Here is a 13,804-nt window from a genome sequence, read left to right as displayed (position 1 = left end):
AGCTCACAAAACGGATGGAGGGAGCGGATTCCTGAAAAACATCACAGTGGGCCCCACCTGGGTTCCCAGCGCAGGAACTTCCTGCGAAAGGCTTTCGCAGGAAATCCGCGTCCAACTCGAACGAAGCCGTAGGCCCGTAAGTGGTGGAGAGATCAAAGAGCGCCACTAACACATACACGCGGGGACGCAGATTGCGTACTGACAGCATCAGTAGGGAGGAGGATACTGGCAGTACTATACTATGTAAGCCCCACCATGATGCATGTGTCCTCTCAAAGCCTTTTATACTCTTTTTTTTTTTTTTTTATAGTGTTTTATGGTATTATAAAATAAGGTAACTCTAAATGTCATTTGGACGGGAAAGAACAGTGATTGAACACTTACCATTAAAAATTTCTATTTTGCCATAAAAGGTCTGAGGGTGCACACTCTGTACCCGGATTTTGGGGCGTGACACAATTACCTTTGTTTTGTTATAATGGCCTTTGTTTTGTTATAATGGGGACCACTGGAGATTTGAATCTCCTTCAATTTTGGATTCATACTATATAATAATATTTATATAAAAAAATAGATGAGCAACTTAGATAAAAAAACACATCTCATACATCACGTCAAATTGTCAGTAGCCACCTCGCTACTTACTTATGCTCTCAGTACCCAGGCCGCATCCTACGAGCATGCCATGGGTAATGAATGAAGCGGATTTCCATGAGAAATGGGGAGTCCTGCTGAAGTGACGTAACCACCTTTTTTGGCCCCACCGTGATGTTTATTTGAGATCCAACCTATTTATAAGTTAATCCAGATATATTATTATGTTTATTTGACATCCATAAGTTACTACAGACACGGAATAAGTAAAAACATAAATATTAACTTGATCGGAAAGTTCTATGACTTGTGAAGTTGTTAATGATAAGCATTTAATCCCTACTTTTTTTTGTGATGTGGTTCACTTGAGCTTTTGATCTGCCACATTCTTTGACTCATACCCTAAAATGATCTCTCCAAATGGATAGATGGTGTAGATATAGCACATACATCATGGTAGGCCCAAACGTGATTACATCACTTCATTAGTGAGACTAATGATATGGAATTCAGTAGCTAATCTGCGTAGTAGAAATGGAGGGCGGTGCATGTGATGTCATTGCAGACAATTTCCTATGCCGGAGGAGGGATGCAGAAGCTAGGTCGGGCCCACTGCATCGTTTGTGAGGAATTCATCCTGTTCGTCGATTTTTCCAGTGCATGTTATAGTATGAACCCAAAAGTAGCCAGATTCAAAACTCAAGTGGGCACACAAGTGCTGGGATCTGATCAATAATAGTTGTTGGCCACAAAGCCAGTATTGGGCAAATGGTATTACATTGGACTTGTGAAGGTTTCAACTTAAGGCATTTCCTTCCCTACCTTTTCATGTTGTGTGGCCCACTTGAATTTTGGATTTATCCCAGAGATAACCCAAAGAAGCTCTTACCCAACTCTCTTTTTTTTTTTTACACACGCATGCACACCACACACACTCATGCAGTAGTGGGATTTCACCACCTATGGGTACTCGAACCCTTGTCTAGGTGTTGATACTTCTGAGAGTCTACCACCAGAGTAAGAGTAAGGACCCAAGCTCTTACCCAACTCGGTTCATTTCCATAGCTCAATGATCATCAACATCTATCTCAACACAGAGATGGTAAGATTGAGTGTCTGTGTGGCATAGGTGTGTGTATGAGTCCGGGTGGCGTAAGAGTGTAAAAAGAAAATGAGACGGATATACTAGTTCAAGTAGACAACATCACATAAACCAATGGAGACAATGATGCCCATTGTTTAAACCATCCTAAGGCTCACCATGATGTTTATTTGCAATCCAACCTTTTCATAAGGTCACACGGACCTAGATTGGGGGGGAAAAAATCTCAACTTGATCCAAAGCTTTAGTGGCCCTCAAGAAGTTTTCAATGGTAAGCGTTCAAAAAATTTCAGATTGCGCAATTAAACCCGATTAAACGTAAATTAATAAAAATCGGATATAAGTGATGTCCTGGGACTCAGGAGTCGAGCGTATGCATGACTCCCAATTTCCAGGGCATTACAGGCTCATAGAACTTAGTGACATCAACACACCACCAAAGTATGTGGCACACCCCACAAACCTATTCCCTTTCAAGCATACTTTGTGTGGCCCCATATCCAATATCCGTGTGGGAGCCCAATCAAATCCAATTACCCATTGGGTCACAATGGATATCCCACAAATTGACTTTCTTCCTGTGCATCCCTATATTAATGGGCATGGGAATGATAGGTGGTTTTAATAGTAGGCCAGTGGGGCCCACTGGTGAGCAATCACTAGTGGGTGGGTCCCACATGTTTAGGCATCTTCCGGCCTTTCTCCTTTTCGGTTATATTTCAAATTCAAAATTGAATTTGATTTATGATAGGAGATAGGGATAAGACCGGATGATATGGTCTCATCCAATCTCCCCTCCTTTCCTATAAAAGGCACGCGCTCTCTCTCGCATAAATATAAGATATACAAAATACTGAGAGTATACGGAGAGAGAAACATTGTGCACGAGAGTCTGTCCATCTTAGCTTGTCCTTGGGACGATCTGATCCATAGATCGCAATCCGGGACCACTATATACCGTAGGATCAGAGGTGTGAATAGTTCCATCTGCTCCAGTAGTAGATAGGCGGGCCGTTGGAGTACCGTTCTTCTGCTTTGTAAAGGTTCCAAACATCGTGTAGACCGTCAGATCTTGAGGGCTCACCTTCCGCGCTTCCCAACAGTGGTATCAGAGCATATTTAACGGCGGATCTCCGATTATTATCATCTAAAAAGGTAAGTGGCCCATCTTTTCCTTTAGGAATGGAATAATGGACCAACTCCTAAAATCATATGAGGGAAATGGACGGTTCAGATTTTTTTTTTGGACAAGATTATGTCTATGATTTTAGTATCAAATCAATCAGTGTGTACAATGTGCACAATGGATTGTTTTCTTAGCTAATCCATTACAGTAATAAGAGCCTTTTATTAATATAAATCAATTCTACGTATGTGAGTTAAATCATACTTAGAATTATGAGTACAATGTGCAACAGATCACTTGTCATATAAATAAATTCTAAGGATGTGTGTTATGGATATAAGTCACAGACTTAGAATTCTTAGGCATTAACTAACGGTGGGACCCACTAGTCAGAATCCATAAAGTTGCTGTATTGTACATGTGATTGGCTAATGTACAACACCCCAGCTATTCAGCCCCATAAATTTCGGTGGAGAATTTCAGTAGAAGTTCGCTTGAAGACGAAATAGGCGTGCGCTGTTACAGGATGCAACAGCTTCCGGTTGGATTTTAAAAGTCAAAGTGGGGTCCACCGTGATGAATTGTCGATAAATCCACACCCTCCATTAGTTTTGTAAAATAATTTTGGCCACGGGCCCGAATTTTAAATGGGTCTATGGACTGGACAGCCCACATATGGAGCATAGAGATGGGATAAAAACCCATTAACGCTGAACCCATTCCTGTTTGTCCGTGAAAGGATTTTTTTTCAATTTGGGTTGGATAGGTGGGGTCCACTTATGATGCTTTCTTGGGGATCTGCTCCGTTCATTATTTTCTATGTATCGTGTAATGATATGGGGTTAAAAATGAGGCAAATCCACAAATCAGGTGGACCACTACAAACAAAAGATCTCATGCCACCCTTCATCACATCTACCATGTATAAAACATCTGGACAGTTTATGCCGTATGGATGTCAATCCTTTTAAGAATACTGGGATGTTTTGTACGCCATTTCTATTCTAATGGTTCCATGTTTGCTGCTGTACACGTATGCAATGTACACGTATTGGCTGCTTCACAAGTGTTGGCTATCTGTACACATGTTGGCTATCTATATAGCTGCTGTACACGTGTCGGCTATCTGTATAGCTGCTGTACACGTGTTGGCTATCTGTATAGCTGCTATACACATGTTGGCTACCTGTATATCTCCTGTACACGTGTTGTATATGTTGTACACGTGTTATTTAGCCACTGTACATTAGCTGCTGTACACGTGTTGTACATGTTGTACACGTGTTATTTAGCCACTGTACATTAGCTGCTATACACGTGTTATTTAGCCACTGTACATTAGCTGCTGTACACGTGTTGTACACGTGTTGGCTACCATTCATGTTAATTATCAAGTTCACACGTACATGCTACCATACATGTTACCATACATGCTTCCATACATGATCCTGTACATGCTACCATACATGTTGTACCTGTATACGTTAATTAGATTCTGTACATGCTACTATACATGTGTTATACATACATGTGTTAACCATACATACATGTGTTATACATACATGTGTTAGCCATACATACATGTGTTATACATACATGTGTTAGCCATACATGTGTTATACATGCTGTACATGTGTACACGTGTTTGTACCATACACGTGTTGGTACCATTCACTGTTGATCTATTGCTCATTAGTGAACGAAACAATCATCAACCATGATGATCAATGTTGATGAAAGGATCCATCATCAACAATGATCATTATCGGTAATGATCGGATCCATCACTAATAGTCATGATCACAGGTAAAGATTGTACTCTCTTTATATCTAAGCACTTAATTTTTTCTTTCTGATGATGATGTTAATATGCATGAAAGTATTCGGCTTGATGTGTTTAGATCTAAGCTCCCTTATTTTTTATTGGAAAATATAGAAAAACTTAATACTTAGGTACTCCCTATACACAAATAAAGGTTGTGCATAACCTGAGTGGGAGTTTATTCTCCTACACCAAATGATGCATGCAACCATGTAATGGAAGGTTGCACGTTATATAAATTTATTCTTATAAAAGCATTAAATCTCATCTTAATTAGAGAACTTGATTGTTCTACACCGCCCATACGGGTATGTGGACTTTCAGATCTCATTAAGATGTGTTAACTGCTTTTATACTTTGAAATTTTATATAACACGTAGAAATGCTGATGATTAGTGTCAATACCTTAGATCATAGCTAAGCAGTGATACTCATGCAATGTAGAGATGGCCACCAAAGCGTTAATCGCTGAACAACTAAAAGGACAACATTTCGACGGCAACAACTACGAAGACTGGTCCCGCGCAGTGCGATGCCTTCTAGACGAGGACGACATATCTCACACACTTGATGTAGTTCAAGAGGAACCCATCCTGGCTGAAAACGGAAATTTACAAGAACATAGGGTTGCGATGACTCGCTATAATAAGTGGCGAAAACAAAATCGTTCAGCCCGTAATGTCCTTCTTAGCACTATGCACAAAGAACTCATACCTACGTATGAAGTGCATGAAACCGCTAAGGGAATCTGGGAAGCACTGACAGATGCCTATGCGCAGAAGTCAGATGCGAGAGTTAGGGCAATGGAATTGGAATTCCAGGAGTACAGGATGCCTATCGGCTGTCCCATCAAAGATCATATTCGTAAGATGGAGCAAATGATAGGTGCCCTTAGGAATGTTGGGTGCAAATTGACTGAAAATCAGAAGATTATAGCCATGCACCGTTCCTTGCCTGAATCTTGGGCCCAAATCAAAAGAATTCTGAACCATACTGATTCAATCACTACGTTCAGAGACTTTTGTGGCCACTTGGTACGTGAGGTTGATATGAATGCAATTCAGCCAGGTTCGGCCAAGGCCTTTGTAGCAGAGACCCATAAGCGAAAAGCTAATAATAAACGGTTCAAAGCTCGCAAGAAGGCGAAGAAGAATAATCAAGAACAGAAGACCACAACACCTGCTCCAAATCTAAAAAAGGAAAATGGAAAGAAGAAGCAGAAAAAGACTAATATAATCTGCTTTGTTTGTGGAAATTTCGGCCATTATGCTCGGCAGTGTGCCCACAAAAAGACGGTAATTTCTCAGTCACAAGATACTTTGTATGTAGGCGTTTGTTCTGAAATCCTTTCCGTTGATACTATATCTAACGAGTGGATTTTGGATTCAGGCGCAACAAAGCACGTGACACAGAGTCGTCGAGGACTCGAGGAATTCCAGCCTGTAGCCAAAGGAAGTTACAAGCTGTACATGGGCAATAACGCTGTTGAAGACGTACTAGGGATTGGCGTTCTCCATCTCCGTACGCGCATAGGGCAAACAATAATCCTTCGTGATACTCTTTTTGCACCGGGGATGCGTCGGAATTTAATTTCTGTTTCTAGGTTATTATTTGATGGTTTCGATATTCGATTTTCTGGGACTAGAGTTTCTTTGAGACAAAATAACCTCATCTTTGCATGGGAAAATTTAATTTCAGATTTATTTATTCTAGACGTAGATTGTGATAATGCCCATCTTGCTTTATCTGCTATGTCGAATAAAAATGTAGTATCTGAATCTCAAAAATGGCACGCGAGGTTAGGTCACATCGGAAAGGATCGTATGACAAGACTAGTACGTTCTGGTCTGTTAGACTCCTTATCCAAAGTTGATTTGCCATTTTCTGAACATTGTGTGTTCAAGAAGACTTTAAATAAACCATTTCCTAAAGCAGCTAGGTTCAAGGGCACACTAGAGATAATTCATTCAGATATTTGTGGACCCTTCAATATACATGCTAGAAATGGATGCCAATACTTTGTCACTTTCATTGACGATTACTCGCGCTATGGATATGTGTATCTCATCTCACACAAATCTGAGGTTTTTAATTATTTTCTTAAATATAAAGTTGAGGTGAAAAATCAACTTGAGAAAAAGATTAAAATCCTTCGATCTGATAGAGGTGGCGAGTATACATCTGAAACGTTTAAATCATATTGTGAAAACGTTGGAATTGTTCGGCAGTACACAATGGCTTACACTCCACAACAAAACGGTGTTGCAGAGAGAAGGAATAGGACACTATTGGACATGGTTAGATCGATGATGGCACAAGCCAATCTCTCTACCATATTCTGGGGAGACGCGCTGTTAACAGCCGTCTACGTCCTTAATAGAGTCCCATCCAAATCCATTCCTAAGACTCCATATGAGATGTGGTCTAGGAGGCCTCCTTCTTTAGCCCACCTACGCCCTTGGGGATCATTGGCATATGTTTTGCTACCTACTCAACATAGAGGTAAACTTGATAGTAAAACCATTGAATGCGTGTTCATTAGGTACCCTATGCATTCAAAGGGATACGTTCTAGTTTATGAGGACCATGGACGATGGATTGAGATAGAATCCCGAGACGTGACCTTCGCTGAAGATAGATACCCAAGCCGAATGAAGCAAAAGGTTTCAATAGAACTTTTTAAAATACCCGATGTATCTTAAGAGAGTGGAAATTCTGCTCCTCAAGATGAAGATGCTCCTATAGTTCACCAGGACAGTGGGAGGACATCTTAGCAGGCTCCTGAGTTACGTCGAAGCGAAAGAGGATTGATTCCCCGAAGATACTTCGATATTGAGGGGCAAACATTCTCTTGCGTTGCGGTTGATGATGATGAAACCTGATTCATATCAAGATGCATTATTATCTTCTAACTCACCGATTGGGTAAATGCTATGGACGAAGAGATCGCCTCCATGGAGAAGAATAAAGTCTGGGAACTTGTTGATCTGCCTTCCAATCGCAAAGCGATAGGTAATAAATGGGTACTTAAGATCAAAAGAAAGGCAGATGGTACAATGGACAAGTATAAAGCACGATTAGTTGCTAAAGGTTTTACACAGCAAGAAGGCATTGATTACGAGGAGACCTTTTCACCTGTTGCAAAGTTCTCCTCAATCCGCATGATCTTGTCCATTGTCGCAAGTTTAAACTTAGAGTTATATCAAATGGATGTAAAGACCGCATTCTTAAATGGTGACTTGGATGAAGAGATATATATGCAACAGCCCATGGGTTATGTGGACAAAAAACATCCAAAGAAAGTCTGCAAGTTGTTAAAATCTATCTATGGGCTGAAGCAATCTTCAAGACAGTGGTACATGAGGTTCCACTTGGCCATCACCACTTTTGGATTCACGATGAGTGAAGAAGATCATTGTGTATACATAAAACGGTCTGGAAGATCTTTTCTGATACTATCTCTATATGTAGACGATATCCTGTTAGCTGGTAATGACATGCAATTGTTAATATTGACTAAAGATTGGCTATTCTCGAACTTTGAGATGAAAGACCTCGGTGAAGCCAACTTTATTCTTGGGGTAAAAATCATCAGGGATCGCCCTAAGAAATTTTTAGGCTTGTCTCAAGCAACCTATATACAAAAGATCTTAGAGCGGTTCAGGATGAAAATTTCAAAAGTTGTTGAAACTCTTATGAATAAAGTTACCAAGCTAGACAGAAAATCGTGTCCCCGGACTGAAGCCGAGAAATTGGCTATGTCCTCAGTACCTTATGCAAGCGCAGTAGGGAGCTTAATGTATGCTATGCTTTGCACCAGACCGGATATTAGCTATGCAGTTGGCATAGTCAGCCGTTATCAGAGTAACCCGGGACAGTCTCATTGGCAAGCCGTCAAACGTATATTCCGCTATCTCAGAGGAACAAAAGACCTAATGTTGTGTTATGAAGGCACAAGCCTCGAGCTCAAAGGATATTCAGATGCTGCTTGGGGTAATGACGCTGACAAGGGAAAGTCTACTTCAGGATATGTATTCTTACTCAGAGGAGGAGCTATCTCTTTTATCTATGGAGGCCGAGTACATTGCATGTTGTGCTGTAGTTCAGGAGTGTGTATGGGTTCGCAGATTTCTATTGAGTCTGGGTGTTGTACCGAGTGTTCGTCAGCCTATATCGCTGAAGATAGACAATACTTCTGCCATTGACTTGGCAAAGGACCCTAAACACCACCAGAAATCTAAGCACATTGAGATCAAGTATCATTACGTCCGTGATCAAGTGAGAGATAAGAAGGTCGCCCTCAGCTACATTCCTACTAAGGAGATGATGGCTGATCCCATGACGAAACCTATAGCTAGAGATCTATTTCAGGTTCACGTCAGGCAGATGGGATTGAGGAAAGCTTGACTGATGTACTTGTTTTATAGTACCTTTGATCTTTCATTAATGAATATTATATTCCCTTTTATTCAGTATTGAACACTAATATAACTAGGTATGAAGATCATCAACATTTACCTTGAAATCATGTAGGATTTCTATTTTTTGTCGGCAGGCCGGTCACCCACTCGCACGGGATTGACCAACCTTGAATGTACAAGAGAGGTACATTTGGGGCTATGTTTATACATTGAGGTATGAACTTCCCTTTGTTATGAATAATAAAGGATGAGGATATGAGTGAGTCGTATCCGCCTACAATCTTATAAAGATTGAAGATGAGACTGATAAAGTCGAATAACATAATCGCACCATTCCGTTACATGCGATCAATGTTATGGCCTGAAATTAAAGCCAGGTTATGAGGTTATGAGATGAGTCGTACCTTATGTAGAATGACCTGCGTATTGTAGACCCGACATTCACCTAGTATTGTCTACTTTACGACGTGGATTGTAGCCACGTGCTGGGACCTATTACCTACAGATTGCTTTGATTCGATCTAATCATTGCAACGTGCGAGTAGCCAGTCCCGTAGGTGACTCTTTGTGTCCTTAGCTACCCTCCTCTTGTGTATATGAGGATGAGATTGAGTGTTGCTACTTTAGTGTACTATGACGAAAGGTCCTTGATTGGCCAGACTCAGTTACGCTAGGAAAGCGGCTTGATTAATTTCAAATTACACATCTGCGTGGGGAAGATCCCGTGACAGCTACACCAAGTTTCTAGAACTATAAATACGCACTTGAAGACTTATCCGCCGGTAGTATTAAGTTGTTTTTATTAGACTTTTACAAACAATGTTTTTTTCCTAAAAGCATATATATATATATATATATATATATATATATATATATATATATATATATATATATATAAGTATTGCTTTGAATTGGTTTTAGTCGAAGTTTGTGAAAAATCAAGTTTTCAGAATAACTCGATAAGTTGGATAAGTGCGTATGTTGGCCGAGTACTCCAGATTGGGAGTTAACTCCATCTGGTGTGGTCATGCGGACTAGGGTAGACATTACAAAGCTTGGGTTATTGAGTACTAGTTAGGTGGCTACTTAGTACTTGAGCACCTGTGAGAAGATTACGGTGATCCAGCTGGTCCCACGCCTCCGATTCTTTTGATCGTGATATTTGGTTTTATGATTGTTATTAGGCAAGTTAGATGGACAAATTTATGTGCCTATCCCACAATGTGATTGAGTGGGAGATGTTGGACGTAGGCCGGTGGGGCCCACTGGTGAGCAATCACTAGTGGGTGGGTCCCACATGTTTAGGCATCTTCCGGCCTTTCTTTTTCTGTTATATTTCAAATTCAAAATTGAATTTGATTTATGATAGGAGATAGGGATAAGACCGGATGATATGGTCTCATCCAATCTCCCTTCCTTTCCTATAAAAGGCACGCGCTCTCTCTCGCATAAATATAAGATATACAAAATACTGAGAGTATACGGAGAGAGAAACATTGTGCACGAGAGTCTGTCCATCTTAGCTTGTCCTTGGGACGATCTGATCCATAGATCGCAATCCGGGACCACTATATACCGTAGGATCAGAGGTGTGAATAGTTCCATCTGCTCCAGTAGTAGATAGGCATGCTGTTGAAACATCAATCTTTTGCTTTGTAAAGGTTCCAAACATCGTGTAGACCGTCGGATCTTGAGGGCTCACCTTCCGCGCTTCCCAACAGTGAAGCGATCGAGCTGTTTTGTTTGTGCATCACATGGTAAAAGTCCCATGCCCTTACACTTTTGGGGAGCGATGAGGTGCTCCCCCATCTCACCCAAGATAGTCTGGACCTAACCGTGGGCGATGCGGATATTCAATATCCATGCCGTTTATTGAGTGCATGAGCCTAAAAAGAAGCAAATCTAATTTTGAGGTGGATCATACTATAGAAAATAGTGATGATTGAATGTCACACCATTAAAAACTTACCAAGGCCCACTGTAGTGTTTATTTACCATCTAGCCTATCATTCATCCTGGCCGCATAGACCTGAATGAAGGAAAAACACAAATATCATCTTGATCTTAAACCTTTATAAGCCATGAGAATTTTTTAATGGTGGGCATTTAATTACAACCATTGTTTCCTATGGTGTAGTCTACCTAAGATTTAAATTTACTTACCTTAGAACTCAGGCCTTAAAATTATCCTAATCTTTTGAGCTCGTGCCTTGAAATTATCCGGCAAGATAGATAGATTGATAAAAGATTGGATGTCAAATAAACAGTACACTGGGCCTTCGGATCATTTGAATGGTGGATATCCAATCAATATATATATATATTTTTTCCTGTGGTGTGGTCCAAGTGAGATATATATCCCTCTAATTTTTTAGATAGAGTCATAAAATTATCTTTAAAAATGGATGAATGGAATGGATGAAACACAAACATCATGGTGGGGCCCACATAGCACCTACCATCAGCCCCGGGGTTGGTGGCAGGGGAGTAGCCAATCGTTTCCCGTTTATTTACCATCTAGCCTATCATTCATCCTGGCCGCATAGACCTGAATGAAGGAAAAACACAAATATCATCTTGATCTTAAACCTTTATAAGCCATGAGAATTTTTTAATGGTGGGCATTTAATTACAACCATTGTTTCCTATGGTGTAGTCTACCTAAGATTTAAATTTACTTACCTTAGAACTCAGGCCTTAAAATTATCCTAATCTTTTGAGCTCGTGCCTTGAAATTATCCGGCAAGATAGATAGATTGATAAAACACATTAATCATGACAAAGGCTCGTAGATCTTTTCCAGCAGCATACAGCGCCCATGCGAATGCTGTGTGCTACACTACCCAATCTGAGTTATGGGTCCTGCACGCGACATCTTTGCTGTGAGGATGATCTAAATCAAAATCATGACCGTCGAATCAAGCTGGCATTATAAATTAAAAAAATAAAAATAAAAAAAATAAATAAATAAATAAAACTTGGAATGTTGTCTGTGGAGGGATCTAATATAATAGAGTTATCTCTATAAAGCCGACCCGCCACTGCACACGTGGCAGTGTAAATTAGGTAGGGATCATACACAGTGGAATTTGCGATGGGTGGGATGCTATTTTGAAGGTTGACCACCTAAAAAGCAAAAGAAGAGCTATTAACAGCTGAAATTGTGCCACATGTCACCTATCCAACAATAAAATAAATGAAATAGTTAAAGTAAACCTTTTAAATAGTTTAGACCGAGACACTTGTCACTTATCTAATGATAGACCCAAGGACATATGAACAAGGAGTCTCATCAATGGCTTAGATTGTGCCATTTGTTATTTTTCAATGATATATATATATATATATATATATATATATATATATATATATATATATATATATATATATATATATATATATATATATATATTTTATTTTCAAGAATTATGAAAGTGAACTTACTAAATATTTCTCTACTGTCTATAGTAAATCAGATCAGAGCTCTAAATGATCCTAAGGGCCCGTTTGGGAGCATGGATTTGGAACATTGAATTCAGAACCTCTGGATTTAAAATCCTTCAACTGTGTTTGGCACCCGGATTGAGAATCAACTTTAATTCAAAAATAACTATGCACAATGTACTTATAGGGGTTTGAAATCAATTATTAAATTAATTTTAATATCTTTAATTAGTGACATATGTAATGTTTGATACAATGGTTGTAATAAGCCTGCTGAAATATATGCATGCTTTGCCCGAAAATGATGAAATTTCAAGTCTCGAATGGGCCACAAGCATAAGATCATGTCCAAGTGACTGACCAATGATTTTTAATCGTTGATTTACATGGACAATATTTGGACGGTAATGATCAGTATATTAAAGTAATTATAATGATGTAATTGATAATCTAATTATTTTAGGATATCATTAGTGAGTCATGTGCCCAATGGAACAATAGTATGTTGACACACATATTACATATGCAACTTTGGGAAGGATTTAAGATGTAATTCAAGCTTTCTCATTGATTCAAAACCCCATCTTTGAAAAGAGAGGATTTGAAACACTCCGTTGCTTTATGTTCCCAAACAACTACGGGATTTGAAATCCCCTTAAATTTCCCCAAATCCATGGTGCCAAACGTCTCCTAAATACTTTTACACAGTACTTAGAGATACGGGCCCATCGTATTTTAAGTGTGAAATCCACTCCACTCATCAAGCTATATATTCGATGTTAGGTCTCAAGATAAGAAATCAACTAGAAAAACCTGAGGGGGTAACTCATCACAAAGAACACAAGGATGGAATGTCCATCATATGTTTGCGCGTGGCTATCATGCAGTGTATCTTTCATCAAACCTATTAATTAGGTGTGAACCGCCAAGATAAAGATAAGTTACAATAATCACCTTGATTAAAAACTTAGGTGGGCCATGTTTATATTAACTTAGTAGTTTTGGAGCAATTTTATATTTTTCATTGGTATGATTCACATGACTTATTAGTCCGGCTGATATTTTGTATTTATAGCTTAAATAATAGTTCTAACCTTGAGCTCATTTAGCGTGGCATGATGATTCTTAGGCTGCCCCTTGCAGAGTAAAATTCCAACACTTGATTCCCCAACCGTTATATATGACAGATTTACCCTTGCTTTGTCAATGTATATCTATATCAGTTCACTCATGCTGGGAAGATAGATTAGGGGCAAAACTGTCTAAAGTTGCCGGTGTTATCTATAAGAGATATA

This window comes from Magnolia sinica, chromosome 5 (genome assembly GCF_029962835.1).
Source record: "Magnolia sinica isolate HGM2019 chromosome 5, MsV1, whole genome shotgun sequence".
Classification (NCBI taxonomy): Eukaryota; Viridiplantae; Streptophyta; class Magnoliopsida; order Magnoliales; family Magnoliaceae; genus Magnolia; species Magnolia sinica.
Note: the sequence above shows the minus strand (reverse complement) of the source record.